The following is an 18,379-nucleotide window of genomic DNA, read 5'->3' on the forward strand; positions in this document are numbered from 1 at the left end:
AAGAGCTTCTCCCCGGGGCTGCCATCCCCAACATCAGTGACGGGAGAAGAAATAAAAGCCATTTCCCAAACTCCTTCTGCAAAGGCAGAGTTCCCATCACTCCATGCATCCAGGGGAAATAGCAGGGATGCTCAAAGCCCAGGGATGTGGGTGGGCGACGGTGATTTGAGGACTGTGCTGGGAGAAGAACAGCAGGAGGGGAGGGATGGAAACAGCGGCAGCTCACTGCTGGGCATCTCCCCAGATGGGACCACACAGGGAAGGGATCCTGGGATTTTCAGGCCAGTCCAGAAGGTCTCGTTCACTGGAGGGTGCTTTTCCCTAATGCATCATGTTATTGCAGGGATGGAAAGCCCTGGGGTGTCCAGTTGAGGCTCGATTCCCACTGGCATCAGCAAGGCAGTCTTGGGAAGTGTGAGGGTGCCTGGGCTACACAGGTGGTTATGGCCCAGAGTCCCAGAGAGCTGGAAACAGCACAAGCGAAACGGAGGGGGAAAAGGGATTTGAAATGATCTCCCCAAAGACTTTTTCTAAATGAGGATCTCTAGTTTTCCCCAGGGACCTCTTCAGGCGATCCATGCCTCATGCAAGCCGCATGCTTTTGCCTCCAGAGGTGTCCCTTGGAAAAACTCTTGTGTTGGCTACAGAACAAGCATGTTTCCTGGTTTCGGGGTGTATTTTGCTCTGAGGTATGTTTAAGAGCAGGAGATTTTGTATGTTGCTCCTCAGCTCCACCACAGGTTTCATTAAGGATCCTCTTAGGCAGGTGGTGACAGCTTTGGGCCCTGCTTGACCCTGCTTTTTCCTTGCACCTTCACTACCATGGGAATTAAAGCATGCCGGTTTTATGCCCAGCCACCCTGTCCCTAGGGACTTTGGCAAGAAACCTCTCCTTCATGCATGGTCATGGTCAAAACGCCATGACTTTTGGGGATGTTGCCCCTGACTTTGACTTGCAAGCTTGTCATCATGGCAGGAAGGCAAAGGAGAGCAATGACCTCCTCTTCTCCAGCTGCTGTGATTTCAGCATCCGAGGCAGGACCCAGCCAGGTCCTTTTGCCCACCACAACAAGGAGCCTGGGTGGAGAAAGGCAGGAGGGCGTGATCAGCTATTTCAATGTATTGCTTGCATATAGCTTCTTGTTTTTTTTTCCACTGGCGTGGTCCAAGGAACATGTTTTTTTTTCTTGCTGGTACATCTGTAAAACCAAAGAGGGAGTTTTCTTGCAGCCTTATTTCCAACTCAGGCTTTTGCATTATAGTCGGGAAAGTTGCATGCCACCTCACTGGTGGCACCCATTGGGTGTAGGTCAACCAGGTGCAGTTAGCTCTAGTGTCTGAGGCCATCAAAAAGCACTGCCTACTCCCTTGGAGCTGTGGGTTTGACTCTGTGTAGGATGTCTGTGCACATATGTGCAGGTATATGACCCCCTATACATCTAAATGGGCACTTATCTACAGAGCTGAAGCATCTCACCATTATTAATGGGCTTTACATCTCTCAGTGAGCTTCCGTTTTATGGAGGTAGGAGGTACTTCAGGCAATTTACCCAAAGTGATGTGGGGAAATTGGAAAATGAAATCATATCTCTGGAGTCATGGATACTTTTAGGGCCACCCTGTTACTGTGACTAAGGAAGGTCTGGTTTAACTTATCAGGATGGGAGTCTCTCAGCTGATTGAGCAGCTTGCCAGGGAAATGTTTGCGCCACCTGTGAAAACTGTGCCTAAAGTTGTATGCAGAATTAGATTGAATTGCTCTTTTCAACTTTGGTTCACCAGCTCAACTGGAAAAAAAAACCCCTTCTACCATCAGCAATGCTATTCATTGTTGAGCAAAAAAGTTTTTGGAGGCTTATTACTTTGAATATTCAGGTAGGTTCTGATATTGAAAGGAATTAGAGCACTCCAAATATGTTAAAATATAACATTACAGCCTCTTCGGCATCTTTCCTGCATTATTTTGGCTGAGGGATGGTAATTGGGTGAATTTGTCAGGAATTCACAAATGGCTTCAGTGGCTTTCAACCTGCAAGGAGAGAATTCGATTGAAAATTTCTCCTGACTGTATTTGAGGCAGTGACCACTGGGGACGGAGGTTTGTTTCTCATGTTCTTGGTGAGGCCGGTCTCTGGCCATACAGAAACAGTGGGGAGTGCTGAACTCAGGTCTTTTTAACCAACTTAAGTAAGGATGGGTGTAAAAATACCTACTGCCAGCTTGACCGTTTATCCTTCCACTTCCCCAAGGTCTGACGGCTGGTTGGAGGCAACGTATAATGCCAACGTGGCTCTCTTTCTCCATCCTGCTTGGAAAGGGAGCTGGGTGTGACCCTCTCAGAGGGACCAGAGTGAGGAGGGTCCTCAGCCCCCCTGTTGGGGCTGAGGCTGCTGCCCTCTCCTCCCCAGGCAGCTCTGTTCCCTTGTCCAGACAGTGATGTGTGATTGCATACCCCAACCTCCCAGCTGGGTAGGAAATCGCCCCCAGACCAGTGACTGTTAATTAACCTTTGGAGGGAAGGGCAAGACCCAAACTTTGTTGTGCGGGGTTATAGAATCACAGAACGGTTTGGGTTGAAGGGGACCAAGGTCATCCAGTCCAAGCCCCTGGCCATGAGCAGGGACATCTTCAACTACATCAGGTTGCTCAGAGCCCCGTCCAACCTGACCTTGAATGTTGCCAAGAATGGGGCATCTACGACCTCTCTGGGCAACCTGTGCCAGTGTTTCGCCACCCTCATCATAAAAAATTCCTTCTTTATATCTAATCTAAATCTACCCTCCTTTAGTTTAAAACCATTACCTCTTGTCCTGTCGCAACAGGCCCTGCTAAAATGTTTGTCCCCATCTTTCTCGTAGGCCCCCTTTAAGTACTGAAAGTCTGCTATAAGGTCTCCCCAGAGCCTTCTCTTCGCCAGGCTGAATGACCCCAACTCTCTCAGCCTGTCCCCACAGCAGAGCTATCCCAGCCCTCTGACCATTTGTGTGGCCACGCCGGTTTGCATTCACAGCCCTGTCAGGCTGAGGCCGAACTCAGTTAGCTTTCACTTTTTCTTGTATCCCATTTTGTTGCGTAGACCCCCTCCTTCCCCCCTTTCTTTTGCAGTCGCTTATCTCCTTCGGGAGCTGACACCCGGCGGCGAGAGGTGCGTGGCGGCGGCGGGGCTGGGGGGGGCGAACCCGCGGGCAGGGCCGGCGGGGGGGGGTGTGGAGGCGATGCGGCGGTGCCGCCTGGGTTTGCGGGTGGGATTTTCCTCCCGCCTCTGCCCGCTAGGTGGCTGCGTGCCGGGAGAGCCCGGAGCGGGGAGCGGCGGGAGCGGAGGGGAGAGCAAGGGGAAGGGAAAAAAAAAAAAAAAAAAAGAGAAAAAAAAACCCAAGGAAAAAAAAAACCAACACACACACAAAAAAAAAAAAACCACCAAGCTGTTGAAATTTAAGCAGGGGAGGGAGCGGCAGCGAGGCAGTGCCGGGGTCGCTGCTCTCCGCCGCAGCAGCCAGCGGGGCTGCCGGCGCCAGGCAGGGCGCCAGGCCGAGCCCGGGGACCCCGCCGGAGCGGGGCCGCCCCACTTTCCTCCCGGCGGCGGCAGGAGGCGCCGGCCCGGCCCGGCCCGGCCCGGTGAGTGTCCTCAGCACCGCGGACAGCTCCGCGCTCCGCGCTCCGCTGGCGGCCGCGCTCCGAGCTCCGCGGTTCGGGCTCCGCTTTCCGGGCTCCGCGCTTCGCGGTTCGAGCTCCGAGCTCCGCGCTCCGCAGTCCGCGCTCCGCGTTCCGGGCTCCGCGCTCCGGGCTCCGGGCTCCGAGCTCCGCGGCTCCACGGCTCCGCGCTCCGCCGGCAGCCGCGCTCCGGGCTCCGCGCTCCGCTTCTCCGCGCATCCCCGCCCCGCGGGCGGCCGCGCCCTGGCCCCCGGCCGTCTGTGCTCTGTATGTGTCCGTGTGTGTCCCCCCCACCCCTCCACCCCCGCGGCCGGGCAGCGAGGCGCGGAGTTGGGCGCGGAGGGAAGCGGCCGTGGGAAGGGACCCGCGGTTCCCCCGCCGCGGTACGGCGTCTCCCCGGCCCAGCCACGGGGGGTTGTGCGGGGGAAAGGGGGGCGGGGGGGGGGGGTGTTTGGCGGGGGGGGACAAAGGCTGCCTGCACTTTCTGTAAGTTCCTTTTGTTGCTGGAATGAGGTTAAAGAAATTTGGCTCTTGGCACCTGCGTCATACGGAGAGAGGAGACAGTTCGGGAAGGGGAGGAGGTTTCTTGCTGCATACTCGCAGGCAGTGCTGGGGCGGGGGGGGCTCATTCACACCCTCTCCCCGTCAAGCCCATGCTTCATCTCTCCTTCTGACCCCGCTCCCTCCCTCCTCCTGCCCGCGGCTCCCCCCTGCCAAGGGCTGAGCGCAGCCCGATGCCCCGCAGGGCCGTGCCGGCAGCCGCGGGGGAAGCAGCATCCCTAACTCCAGGCGGGGTGGAAGGAACACTGCGCAGCCTTTCCCTCCCGCACACGACTGCCGTCTGCCCGTAGATGCTGCTGATGGACACGAAAACCACCCATGCTCTCTGCTGAGCCTTAACCCCAGCTTTCTGCTTCCATTTGCCAAAGTTTGAATGTGATTTTTGCCTCCTTTCCTGCCTGCTCAAGAATACCTTGTGGGCAGCGACGGTGCCTTTTTTTTAGGAGACCTGACCCCTGGAAGGGGCCATTTGAGGGCTTTGGACTGAAAGATGCTCCCTGAGCCTGTGCTGAGCTGCAACTTGTAAAGCCAGGGAGCGGAGCACTCTTTTGGCCAGGTCACCGCTGAGCAGAGGGGTGTCCCAGCATCTGGAGGAAGAAGGGACATGAGGGTGTTTCTGAGGCACGTGTTAATGAGGCATCCTTCGTTAGCAGTTACCTGTTACAGCTTCTGGCAGAATCCATCCATCCGGAGAGGAGGAGGAGGAGGAGGAGGAGCCCGGTGGGGGGGGATGCATCCTGGAGAGGCAAGGGGTTCGCCAAGGCACTGCGGAGCCTGAGGGAAAGAAGCATCCCTATATCCTGCGCTCCTGGCTAGAAATGGGAAGCATCTCGCTGCTGTAAGCTCTTCTCTCCCTGTGTCACCTGAGCCTAGACATCCCTTCCTGCAGTGGCATTGGGGTCTCAAGGAAGGGCCAGATTTGGGGGGGTTGCTTTCTGCTGGCCACATCCCTGTGGCTGCCCCCCCCCCATCGCACCCCTGTGGGACACATGTCTGCAGGCAGGGAAACTGCAGCACAGGGAACGGGCAGGAGAAGGAGGCTGGGCAGGCAGGCAGAGGAGTCAGAGGAAGGTTTTCCTGCACCTTTGGTGGAGCATGAGCCTGGCTGTTTATCTGACTCTCAGGTCTGTGCTCACAGCGATGGGGTGTGAACCCCCAGGCCAGGATGCTGGGCAGGCTGGCTTGGTGGGAGAGAGGGGCTGGGAGGAGCAGGGCCCCCTCCGGGGTACCTGCGCAGCAAGAGGTGGTGACTCTTTGGGAGCTGGGGCTTTTACTAGGGCTATGGGGCAGAGTTGGGTCCTGGGGTGGTATGGAACTGTATGTAGATCCATACTGCCAGGACTGGAAGATACAGTGCTGGTTGCCAGGGCTCATCATGCTGGTGCTGGGGCGGGGGGGGTGGATTTCACTGTAAATCCTGGCAAACCAAGGCTGAGGAGAAGGTCTGGTTTGGGCTGAAGTTGGGGTTTCCTCTGGGCTCAACTCCTGGCGAGTGGAGGCAGTTCTGTGGGCAGGGACAGACTGGGCTCCCCGTGTCTGCAGGGCTGCTTGTGGGTTACAGGGGGGCTCAAGCCATCCCCGCCTGGAGAACTCCCTGCCCTGCCCTGCACCCCAAACCCGCTCGGAGGCACTCAGCAGGTGGCTTTGAGCATCAGCAAGGTGAGGACAGAAGGCTGCAGGGATAATTTGTCACTGCAGGGCAGCAGCCTTGGAGGGTGGACCCACAGATGTCTTGCTGTTCCTCTGACAGTGATGCTCCAGGCTCCCCAGTCCCCCCTAAAGCAGCTCAAGGACCGTGTTAGGAGGCAGAAATAAATCCTACAGGAGCTCTTCCCCAACACAGCCACAGCTTTGGCTGCCTACAGCTTCATCTGCAGCTCAGGGAGGATGGGCACCCAAACCGGGTGGGCTGGGGCCTGCGGCTCCTGCCCTGGGCGCAGGGTGTCTGTGGGGCTCCCAGCCCTCTCCCTGCTCCCGTTCGTCTTGCCGGAGTGCGTAGCAAATGCAATAAATGCCGAGAAAAATGCTAATTAGCAAGTACAAGTATGCAGGGTGTAAAGTAGATATTTAACCATATTATATAAACAAACATAAAGGAGCCATAAATTAGGCAGGGGAAGAAGTCGATCCATTGATGGAACTGCCCAGGCAGAAGAGAGAAAGGCAGCGCGTGGCAGCCAAGGGACGGGGACACGATGCGGCCATCGCCTGTAATCCTCTTTTCTTTTAATTGTGCTTGTAATGAGAAACAAAATGTCAATGTTGTTAGATGCTGCTTCTCCCCATAGGGTGGTCCCAGCCAGGGAAGCAGCATCCTATGGCCAGGCCAGTGTTAAAATCCCAGCTAGGGCAAAGCCTGGGACCTCTTGGATCCTCCCAGCTCTTGGGAACTGGTCTCTAACCTGTGCCCAGTTTGCTGGCTGGAGTTACTGGGAGGCGGCTGCTAAATTTGATGGCATTATGTGCTTGAAGCTCAAGGTCTCTATGGGACCTGTTTGACAGCACGATTAGTTCCCGGTCTCCCCTAACCCACATCACTGCTCTCAGCCCAGTGTCACCCTCGCTGTGCAAGAAATAAAATAAGGAAATAAGAAAAGATAAGGATAGGGAATTAAAAAAATAAAATAGAAAATATGGGGCAGGTTCGGCAGGTGCCGTTTGGCCGTCCCTTTGTTCTGGAAGGGATCTTTTCCCCCCCAGCGCTCTCTCACATGTCTTGCAAGGCAGGTCAAGCCTTCCTTACCGATGTGCCTGAAACGAATCCCGGGGTGCCCAGCACCATTTCAGCTGACCTTTAATTAAAGATTGTCCCCATGGGCTGCCTCCACTCCTGCAGCCCTCGAGGGATGCTGCTTCAACTGGGTTTTATGGAGATTGAAAGGACCTCTCCCCGCTATTCCCTGGCCAAAGGAAGGGGTTGGAGCATGGGCAAGCGAACCCCTTCCCGCTGGGACAGCAGCATCCCTGCACTAATTAATTGGTGATGGTATTCCCTGAAATAGCCCCAAAGTTTGGAGTAGTTGGACTGATCCAGCCCAGGGACAGGCAGCTGGAGCCAGCAGCTGGCTCGATGCTGCCTGTTGAGACATCACGTCCCCACCCGCCTCTTGGCCTTGGGACTTGCTTGGGGAGTTTTCCGACCGAATTAACGTTCAAAGGAACATCCTTGCTCGCCAAAATCTCAGCGTCAACTTCCCACCTGCAGGCTGCCAGGAGCCCCTCTTCTCCTGTGCCTTCCCAGTCCCCCCAGCTTGTCATCCTCATCTGGGAGCTTGATTTTATTTTCCCTTTATAATTACCCTTCACAATCTCTCCCGGCAGCTCCTTGATGAGCCCCAGGTAATTGTTTGGGTTTTTTTCCCCTCTATTTTCCTTGATGCTTTGCAATGTCAAAGCCTTGTATTTCCATAAGACAGAACATTTCTCCCCAGTAAAGCATCCATGGGGCAGCAGCACTGGCGAGATGCAGGCAGCTGCCTTGCTGGTGTCTCCTGGCTTCAACCAGCCACCTTCAGTAAAACATGCTTTTAATAAGCCGGCACGTAAGCATCCGAGTCAGTGGAGGCTGGGAAAACATGGGGCGGGTGGAGGTGTCACAGCTGTGGGATGTCACACGTCCCCTCTCCTCCTCCCCATGCTGGGGATCCTCACAGGTACAGGGTTTGATACCCCCATGGCTAGTTGCTGCCAGATTTGCCAGTGGGGTGGAAATCCCAGGGATGCTAAATTCTCCCCACACGCTCCCTGGGGTGGCTGGGGGTAGGAAGGGGTCCGGGTCCCCTCCAAACCCTCAGCAAAAAGGACAGCAGAGGTGGTATGGGCTCACTGAGGTCCTTGTCTCTAGGAGATCTGGCAAGCCAAGATCTTCATCTGAACATTTTTCTTCTAAAAGCTCTTGGGGTTTGGGGGCAGTGTGTCCCAGGACAAGCTAGGACCCATCCCAGCTACCACCTAGGGCCTTCTCCCTGTCCCTCTCTTCGTTTTTTTGCTAAATAAGGGCTTTTTGGCAGGTATTTCTGCTCCCCATCTCTTTTCCCAGGGCAGGCAGAGCCCCAGCGCTTGTCCTCCGCAGCAAGCCACCATGGGAGGACAAGATTTGAAGCCTCCTGATAGCGTGTGGTTGTGTGGGTCATCATTAGAGGAATTATTCAGGGGTGTTTTATTGGTATCTGTGTGGGTGTGGGATGTTGCCAACCCACCTTGCTTCCCTTGGCCCAGCTGGAACTCCTTCTCCTTTTGAAGGAGATCTCAAAATCACCCACGCTTCAGGGAAATGAAGTGCATGTAACTACTACAAGTGTAGAAATGCCCTTTGGTAATGGCTGTCTTCCAGGAGAGGGGGCTGGCGGAGGCAAGGGGTTGTGTCTCTCTCCTTCTCCTCTGCTCACAAGAGGCACCATGGGAGGGAGAAGTTATTTCAGCTTCCTGTCCTTCATCCCCAGGGCCGCTCCCTCCTCTTCCTCTCACTTGTTTGGGGAGAAGATCCCACTTGGGATCATGCAGGGCTGGGGATGGTGGACGGGGCTGGAGAGGTGCCTGGGGAGCAGAGATGCTCCAGTGGGTGCTGGTTCTCCCTCCAAGGTACAAATATCCTCGCTGGAGGAAGGTAAACAGCCTTAACTCTGCCCACCCGACACCACTTTCTGTTTCAGAGCCCTTCATCATGGGATGCGAGGCAATGTCCCAAGGGAAAGCTGCTCTGTTCACATTAGCTGGAGCAAACGGCTGGCTGGCGTAATTACTCTTTCTTGGCCTGGCTGCCTGGGATTTGAAAATTGATTGCTGAATCGATACCGATGTGTTTGGACCTTGCCGGGCTGCCAGCGGGCACAGGCAGGCACTCGGCGATGGCTGCCCCCACCAACAGCCAGCATGGGGAAAGGCTGGGCTTTGGCTTTCCGAGCTCATCGTTAGCAGGGGAGGTGACCCCTGAGCCCTGCCTGCACCGAGCCCTGCCTCTGCTGTGGTGGAGTGGGGTGGTGGGTGCAGGGTGGGTGAGCAAGCAAGAGGAGCAGAGTGTGCCCTGCGTCACGCAGACCCTCGTGGTCCCCACCCTTAGGGCTCAAGTCCCACCATTGCGGTCCTAGAGCATCATCTCCAACAGAGAAATGTTTCCTGGCGAAGCTCTCGAGCCAATTCCCCACTGGCTTCCTTCGTTTTGGCTGAAATCATGTTAAGCCAGCAGAAATCACTGAAAACGTGGATTCCTAAAGTGCATTTTTAATTTTCCTTATTTTTTTGGTGGATGAGTCCTCTAATACCTGCAGGGTTTTGCAGCCTCACCTTGCCAAGCACTGTGGCCAGGAATAGGTCCTGTTGATGGACACCATCCACATCCCTGCTAAATAACGTGGGGGACAAGCAGAGAGCTCCACTGGAGGTGATTTTGGTTGCTGGCGGCTGAGCTCACACTGCAGACGGCTCAGCAACCCTGCAGCGAGAGCACGGCCAGTAATTAAAACACAGATTGATTTGGTTCGATCTGGTCGTTGTCCCTTGGGGGAGCTCCCCAAGAGGACACGCTGGCACTAAAGGGACCTGATGTTTGTCATGGGGGATTGGTGCCCTGCCTGGCCCTGCCTGTCTCTGCCCACGGCCACGGTGCAGGGTTCGGCCCCTCCTCACACAACACTCACGTGTGTGTGTTTTTAGAAGAGATGCTTATACTTGCACGGAGACTTAAAAGAAAATCCCTCTGCAAAGCATCAGCATTAAACTTATCTTTAATTACACAGTTAATTTATTATGTAGCACTAGTAACAAAGTAAACCAGGCAAACGGCTCCAAGATAGCATGCTGAGAATCGCCTCATTTAGTAAATAATTTTAACTTAAGTAATTATTTCCTGCAAGGGAGATGATGCGGGAGCGCCCCAGGGGACTCTTCACTCCTGGCCGCAGGAGGGATGACCCTCCATGTAATTCCTCATTAATTACCCCATGCCGTCATCGTCTCCTCCCCACGTCTGGCTGATGTGCATCCATTGCCCCATGCACCCCGGGATGACTGATGGGGTCCCAGCAGGTGCTTTTGGTGCTGCCCATGGGTGCTGCTGGCCCTAGGCTGGCAGCATACCCCAGCAGAGGTTGGTTGGTTTTCCTTTGGGTTGGGTTTTTGTTTTTTTTTTCTTCCCCAGTTTTTCCCCATCCACTTGTCATTTTGCTAACAAGGCATCTCCTTTCACTAGCCTGCGTGGTGAAGACTAATTGCAGTGGGACACTGATTAACGTGCAGGGTGCTTCCCTGCTGGGCAGGTGGCAATGGGCAATGGCTGCGCTGGAGGCAGGTGACATTACCAGCATCCCTGGTACCCAGCCCTCGTGGCACTGCCGCCTGCATCCCGAGGTCTTCCAGCTGCCCTGTTTTCAGTAGGAAACATGGTTTATAGGGAGCTGCTTCATTTCTGTTTTCCCCCCTTGTCTTCCTCTCCAGCTCATCCTGCTCCCCCCCTCCTCCCCTGGCTCTGTCCCTGTCCCCCCCATCCCTCCCCGGCTTCGCCCGCATGCTCTTCCCTGCTCCGGCCTTTTGTTTCCCCCTGGGGCTTCTTTTAAAAGCGCTATTGATGCCGTTAGGCGCTAATATGAAGAGAGTCTCTCTCCGGCTCTCCGCTGCAGATGGGGACCTCGGCTCAATCCACGTCCTGTTCTCCACTGGGGAATAACAATGAACTCCAGCGCCACGGAGAGAAGGAGAAAGAGCAGCTCTGTGCTCTGGGAGACAACCCTGTCCCCGGGGCCAAAATAACTCCACTTGTTTTATTTATCAACTCCAGGGGGACAGGGAGTGAGTGGCATACAGATGTTGCCACAGCTGGCTCTGCCAGCCTGACTTGCCTAGGACCGGCCCTGCAGGGGGATCCTGTGCGGAAGGGGGATGCTCTGGGGTGTCCGGGTCTCAGCATCCCATCCAGAGCTGGAAAACCAGCTGGGGGGTGTTTTGAAATAAAGAGCAAGATCTGGGCTATGGGCATCTCTACGGCCAAGCCCCAAGCAGCCTTCAGGTGCCAGCATCTGACCTGCCATGAATTTCCACCCTTCCCCCGGCTGGTACCCCGGTGATGCTCACCAGAGCCTGCGACAGCTCAGCATTTACCCAGAGGCTCCGGTGCTTGCAAGAGGAAGAGAAAACAGGGGAGAAAAGTCCTTCTTCATCGTTTATTGTGCGCACACAAAATGAAACGAAGGGTGATAGCAGCTGAGCTGATTTTTCCCCATCTCATGTGCCCTCCCCACCATTGCCCCCCCTGCACGCAGGCTCCCTCCTGTTCCTCTCTTCCTGCGCTCCCACGAGTGAATTGGATTAGTCACCTTCTTAATTAACTGTGCTGGTGTGAGCTCTATTAGGTATTAAATGTTTGTCACAATCCAATTAAAAAAATCCATCCCAGCAGGGCAGGGGTTCAGAGGCGCTGGGGGTTTGCAGCCCTCACACCAGGGGCTCAGAGGTGTGAAGCTGGGTGGGATTGGGGGGGCCAGGTGGGGTGTAACCCCCCCTCAATTCCTGGATACCCCAGGGGCTTGTTTTGTCTTTGGGAAAGGTCATCCTCTCCCTCCCAGCAAGGGGTAGACCCAAAGCTGGTGCCCCAAGGAGAGGCAGGGCTGTCCCCATGGCACCTCCACAGCACCCCCCAAGCCAATGCGGGTTGAAAAGTGGGATGGAGCTAGGTGAAAATCCGTGATGGAGCTGTGGTACACGGGCTCTGACTGGCGGGGTGCCTGGCAGCATTGGTAAGGCTTAGCTGGGATAAACCCAGCCTTTTGGGGGGGCGGGGGGGAGCGGGGGGGGGGGCGGTTAAGGGCTGTGTTGTTAATGCGCAGGCTAGATGCTGTCAGGAGGGAGATGGCATCAGCATCTTCAGCATCAAAGGCAGCTTTCGTTTTGAATGAACGCCCACACCGGGGATGAATGAGGTTTAGCTTCTGCTTTAAAACCTAGCCAGCTCCTGAGGATGGGCACAGTGTATCCACCTGCAGCCCCCACAGCAGTCCAGCCTCCTCTGTGGGGCACGTGCCCCATAGTAGATGTCCCAGGCTTTCCACCTCATCAGATGCCTTCATCACTGCTCGGCTCTTTTATCTTTTTCTCGGTCTTCTAGACCATTTCTGATCCATAACAAACTTTCACCTCTCGTCTTAGTTCCCTTAATAGCCTCTGCAGAAGGACTTTATTAAAGCCTCGTGGAAACTCCGAATTCATTACAGCTCCTTATGCTCTGCCACACAGCGTTTGGCTGGCTCCCTCGGGTCAGGGCTCCGGTGGTTTATAGGGGCCATACAAAGCACTTGGGCTGGTTTCTTCCTAACCCAAATTATTATTTATTATTTTTATGTATTTATTAATTATTTATCATTAATTATTTATTATCATAATTTAATTTGTTTTCTCCCCACACCAAATGGCGAGGCTTACTGGGCTGTGATGCTTCCCAGCATCACCCTGTGTGTGCTGTAGAGAGGCAAACCACTGATCGGATGGGTGGGTGAAGCATCATTTGGCACAGTAGATTATGTGTCGTTCAGCATTTTTAGTCTAAAAAAAGCCTCTTGAGTGAACCCTGCTGGTACCTGGGGGGTCTTGGTGGGTAGCCACAGCCACACATCTCACCCATGAGGTCCTGCAGCAGCTGATGCTGTCCAGGAGGGGAGACCCCGATGGGGAGCATCTCATTGGCAGCAGAGGCAGAAAGCTTAATCTTCTTAAATTTCTCTTTATCGATTGCAGCTTTACGGCTAAATCACTTGCTGTAGCAATGCATGAGCTTCCCCACCACAAGTGCATTAGCAGCCTGCGGGACTCCAACCACTGCACGGTGGTGCTTCACCTGCCGTCCCCATCCGCGGGGCTCGGCGGAGGAGCCCTGGCAGCGCCTGAGCATCCCTGATTTCAACATTAAATTGGAATGCTTGGGCAAGCCCAGGGAAGAGGAGCGGGATGCGATGGCTTGCGTGCATGGACATGGGTGCAGGTGCCGACGCATTGGGGCCCTTGCCTGGGGAAGCAGCTGGAGGTGGTTTGTCACCCATGGGTGCAGCACGGAAGGGGTCAGCCCTTGCGGCCCTGTTCTCAGTCTCCCAGGTGGATTTATAGGTGCATTATATCATATATCATCTGCTTCGGGTGTCTTATCTTAGATCACATACCTGCAGGAGGGGGTCTCTCCTGCCTCCACTCTATGGGGTTGCCCAAAACACATCCTCCTCACCAGGCTGGAGGGCTGGGGGCAAGATATAGGATGGATCTTGAGGCATTATTGATCCCCAGAGCAAAGAATCTGCTGCTCTGGAGGATTTTTCTTTCCAGCAATCAATGGAAATGTGTTTATCAGGAAACCATGTTTGACCTGGACAAGTGTTTTACTGATGTAAACAAAGCTGGTGAGAGGGACAGGGGGAGGAGAGATAAGGAGGGTTGGGAGAGGAGGAAGGCAGCCACGGGAAGGACCAGGAGAGAGAAGAGATGAAAGGGACAGAGATAAGGAGGGATCCTGCCTTTCCCTGCCCAAGCTGCCATAGAGCAGAAATAGGGATACGCACCCCCCCTCCCTGAGCTTTGTTAGTGGGCAGAGGCTGCCAGGCACCGGCGGGCAGGGGGGCATTGCTGTCTGCCCCAGTGGGATGTCTCCAGCTGGTCCAGGCAACTCCTCCGGGAGCAGAAAGCAACTGGTTTCCTTAAATTAGCGGGAATGCAGGCAGGGGAAGGAGCGAGGAGGGCAGGTTTCCATGGAAATAGGAGCTGGCAGGAGAGGTGGCGAAGGCAGAAGAGGCAGCGGTGAGCCCTGACAAGGGTGATGCTCTGCCCGCCTGCCTCTTGCTGCCCGATGGATGGCTTCTTCCTGCAGTTTTAGGGTGTTAATTGGAGCAAAAATTAATCTCTTCGTGATGGAGACGTGCTTATGCCTGATGCTTTGATAATGGGTCTTTTCTTCTTCCTCCGTAACATCATTTATGCTATAAGATCCTCAGGAAAGACAAGAAGCAAATGCCCAGCCTCAAAATGTTGGGTTGGGAAGGAAGAGTAGGCAGAGGGTTTGGAAAAAAGAGCAGTTTCAAATGTCAGGGGAATTTGTGTGATGGGGATGCAGTTAGTGGAGGGCGGCTGGGCCAGCAGGTTAATGTTCCTACCCTTTGCAGAATGAACAGGGGGACATTTAATGACTGTAAATAGCAAGGGCTTGGGTTTTACATCTGGTCTTAAAAATACCCCTTAAATCCCAGGTGAACTCTCACTTATCCGTATTCTGGCCTCAGTCCATATTTCGGCTCCCGGGTAGGAGTAGCGCTGTCTTTTGGTCTTGCCCTTGCACATCCCCTTCGGGTCCCAGTGTAACCAGAGGAGAAATTCTCATACGGGATCCCATGAAGCTGATGGCAGAGCAAGATCTAGCCAAGGAAAATGGATTTCTAACATCACCAGGGCATTGTGCACCTGGGTCCTGTGCAAACAGCAGGATGAGCATCCCGATGAGCATCACTTGGGAGCTGGGGAAGGCGTGTGCCTCCCTTCAGCTGGGAGCAAACCTCTTCTCCTCTGCCCCAGGCAGGGTAAAGCAGAGCAGAGAGGGAGGCAGTCATGCCACAGAGAAGAATAAGGCATTATCTTGATTTTAAATACAGCTGGACGAGGGGACGTGTGCGCCGTCGCTGCATCCCGCACGTATGTGTGCTGCTGGCAGGCTCACTCATACCCAGGTCCTGTGCAGCCTGGCTGGGTGCGGGGAGGGGGAATTTAGGAGGCCATTCAGCAGCCCGTGGATGATGAGCCTTGCATGTGCAAGCCCTGGCCCAGCACCAGCGAAATGCTCTTCTCCCAAATTCAGTGGGATTTGAGGCAGGGTGGTGATGCCACAGCCCCATGTGGATCCCCCAGTGCCGCCATCCCAGAGAAGGCTCCAACCCACACCACCGGTGGGACAGGCAGAGGGACCCCCCCCCCCCCCCCAAACCATGTCCAGATGGTTCCAGCACCGACATCTCTCCTCTGCCCTGGCATATGGCCTGCGGCAGCCTGGCCTCTGATGGATTTTTAATAAGCTGCTGCATGACATGAGGCCACCAAGCACAGTGGGTAGGCACCGGTGGCATTTATTCCCCCGCCCCAGGAATTTAGGTTCCACTGTACCTGGTGCAGACAGACCTCTTGTCGTGTTGGGGCGCGTGGTCCACCCCACCTACCTGGCAGGACTGTCCTCCAGCAGCTGTGACAAGGTGGGAGGGACCCCAAATCGGCTCCCGGAGGCAGAAGAAGAAGGGGCAGGCGGCACATCCCTCTGCCTGTATCTGGGCTGCCTGCTCCTGCTGCCCACTTCTGTCGGGGAGGATGCGTGCGTGGGACCTGCGGAGTGGGCATGGAGGAGGCTGCTGAGATCCAGTACATCGTGTGCTTCCTTCCTCCTAAAATAAGTGTCTTTGGGGAACGCCCTACCACAGAAACCAGCAGGATTCATCATTTACCTGGTCAATGCCAACACTCGGGGTCGTATTAAACAGGACACCAAGGGAATTAGAAGAGATCTAATTCTTTGGGGTATAAATTGAACCATTAACTGATGCCAAGCTGGGAATGCTTTCTTCAAACTTATTTTCACCTATGAGTACTTTTTGCACATGAACCTCCATGTCTCTCTACCCAAATTGGGGAAAATCTTGTCTTTGCTTCTAGGGAACAGCACTGGCTGCTGGCTGCAGCCACACCAATTTGCGAGTGTGCCAGGCTCCAGCAAGGCAGCATCCCACCCACGGTCATAAATCACCCTCCTGGAGAGAAACTGCCTCCCTGACCCCGGGCAATTAGTATTTGTCTCGTGCCCCAGTGTGCCAGGGGCTTTTATCCCCTCTAAGCTTTTATTCTTTCTTGTTAACCCCTTTGGTGTCTAATCCTCCTCGAGTCCCACTAAGCCACTGACGTAGCTGTGCCCAGACTCTGACAGCCATCCAGGGACAATTCCTGCATCTGAAGGTGGGATGCTTTGGGATGCTCCAGACCAGAACCAGAGCAGACTCAGGAGGGAGCACCGGCCATCCTCAACAGGCTAAGAATTAAATTGGAGTGAAAAATCAGCTTTTTGAGGGGGATTTCCTCCCAAATCCTACAGACAGCTACAGAAATACATTCCCTGCCGCTTGACCTTGATAAAAGCACTTGCTCCAAACAAGATCGGAGGTGCAAATGCAGTTAATTGCTGGCTTGGGCTCCACTCCTGAGTTGTGGGGATCCCTAGGGCTCAATGGGTGACAGCACATGGGACACCCCAATTACGTGGCCAGTGCTGGGTTGTTCCTAGGAAGGGAGCTTCTTGTCTTGCTGCATCACCTCCAGGGCTTTGCAAAGCGCTTGGCAATTTTCTCTCCCCCAGAGCTGCGGCTGCCCCAGCCCTGGGCTCAACCTGGCAGAGGCACTGCAAAATTGTGACACATGTGGGTACCACCAGCCCTTCCCTGACCATCATCTCCAGGGAGCTGCATCCCTTCTGCTCCCTTCCCTTGTCCCTCATGGTCACTTGGAAGCAAATGTTTTAATGCAAAGGTGGCAGCCAGGGGTGGGAACAAACTTCCATTTATGCCCTGGTGTATTTGGTATGAAAAATGGCACTTGGGACAAGTCCAGAGCCAGATCTCCAGCTCCCTGTCTCCTGTGAAAGCTGGTCCCAGTAAATAGCTCCTGCTCACATCAGGAAAAGCTTTAACTTCTTGTTTGTCGGGGTTGGAGGCAGCCTGGCAGCTGCCCGCAACCCCCCGTGCTGCAGTCAGTCCCCAAGGTGGCCACGCTGGTGGCCTGCGGTATCCCAAGCCCACGGCTGCAAGTGCCACCCCACTACATCACAGGCCAGCAGCGTTAATCGCCCCTTGTTGCTTTGTAATTACCCAGTAATTACTATATTCTCATTCCCCTGCCTGCCTCCCTGCACCCCGCAGCCTCGTCAGGGTGCCTCTTGATTATCTCTAATGATGGTGATGCAGCTGAATGCCAAAATTCCTATTTCCCTGTAATTTACACAGCAGCAAAGCAGCCAAAGCTAAAGCCACACTGACTTTGTGACTGTGGGGCTCATTACTCACTAATTATCCTCTGGGCTCACCAGGATGATGAGGGAAAGGGGAGATGTCCTCCAGCATGGCCATGGGGACCGCTGGGGACACAGAGCTGTGCTGGGCCCAGGCAGCTTGGTGGGGTTTTCCCATCCTGGACTGAGCGTGCGGGCAGGGGACAGGCAGTCTTTGCCGGCAGGAGAGCAGCAGGGGAGCACATTGGTGTGGCTGAGACCTTCCAAACTCATTCCACCCCATGTGGGCTCTCTACTTGTAGAGACCCCCCAGCCAGGAAGGGGTTTATCCAGGGCAGCTGCATGGGTTTCTCCGGTTGCTTTAGCAAATGAGAAGGCAAAGTCCCAAAGTGAAGAATTTCATTTTTTAGTCTATTTAGGCAATTCCTTATTCTGTTTATTCCTCATTCTGCTTAGGGAAACTGAGGCACGGGCACTGAGCCAGGGGCTTTGGCTGCAGGTATGTGCCACCATCCCAGGGCAAGGCAGGGATGGGCCGCATCCTGCTCTCCCCACCCAGGAGTGGGAGTCTGCCCACAGGCTGCTCCCTCGTCCCCGTCCTGGGGGGAACCAGGTGCCCATCAGTCATTCCTCAGCAATACGGGATTCGGAGAAACATTCCCCAGATGCCTGCAGGGACCCTGCCCGAGCTGAGTGGGCAGCAGCGCTCCTGAGCTGATCACAAGGGTCAGTGCATCCCTTTGCCAAGCAGGAATTACTTGGAATTGCTTGGAATTGCTTCTTGGGCAGCGAGGTCTTGCGTAGTGCCACTATGCTTCACTGGTGGGAGGCAAGATTACTGCTAGGAAAGGAGGTTGGCAGAGATGCTGAAATTAATGGGGTTTGGGAAGGAGGTAGCTTGGGTGGAATGCTTGTTGAGCCTTTTTAACAGCAAAAAAATAAAAGACAGCCTCCCAGGATAGAAAGTAAATGGCAAAGCCCATCAAAAGTGCCCGTCATGGCATGAGATGCTCCATTTGGCTGAGCATCCTTGGGTCACTGCTGGTCCCACTGGGCAAGAGAACCCTCTGCAGGGAATGGATCCATCCAGGGCACGATGTGGAGGGAGGCGGGAGGAAACAGAGTGGAGGGGGAAATCCCCAGAGATGACTATTGCAAGGAGGAATT

At 54.7% G+C, this 18,379-nt stretch overlaps 1 protein-coding gene across 4 annotated transcripts in view; it reads left to right on the top strand.

Annotated features, from left to right (window-relative positions):
• The first annotated feature begins 3,408 nt into the window (after positions 1–3,408).
• TNR (tenascin R) overlaps positions 3,409–18,379 on the top strand; it is an 81,601-nt gene continuing 66,630 nt past the window's right edge. For all 4 annotated transcript variants that reach the window (XM_052801806.1, XM_052801809.1, XM_052801810.1 and 1 more), the window contains exon 1: positions 3,409–3,615. The gene's annotated coding sequence lies outside the window, so the exon portion shown is untranslated. The remainder of the gene's footprint in view (positions 3,616–18,379) is intronic.

The sequence above is a fragment of the Harpia harpyja genome, chromosome 11 (assembly GCF_026419915.1).
Source record: "Harpia harpyja isolate bHarHar1 chromosome 11, bHarHar1 primary haplotype, whole genome shotgun sequence".
In the NCBI taxonomy this organism is placed as follows: domain Eukaryota; kingdom Metazoa; phylum Chordata; class Aves; order Accipitriformes; family Accipitridae; genus Harpia; species Harpia harpyja.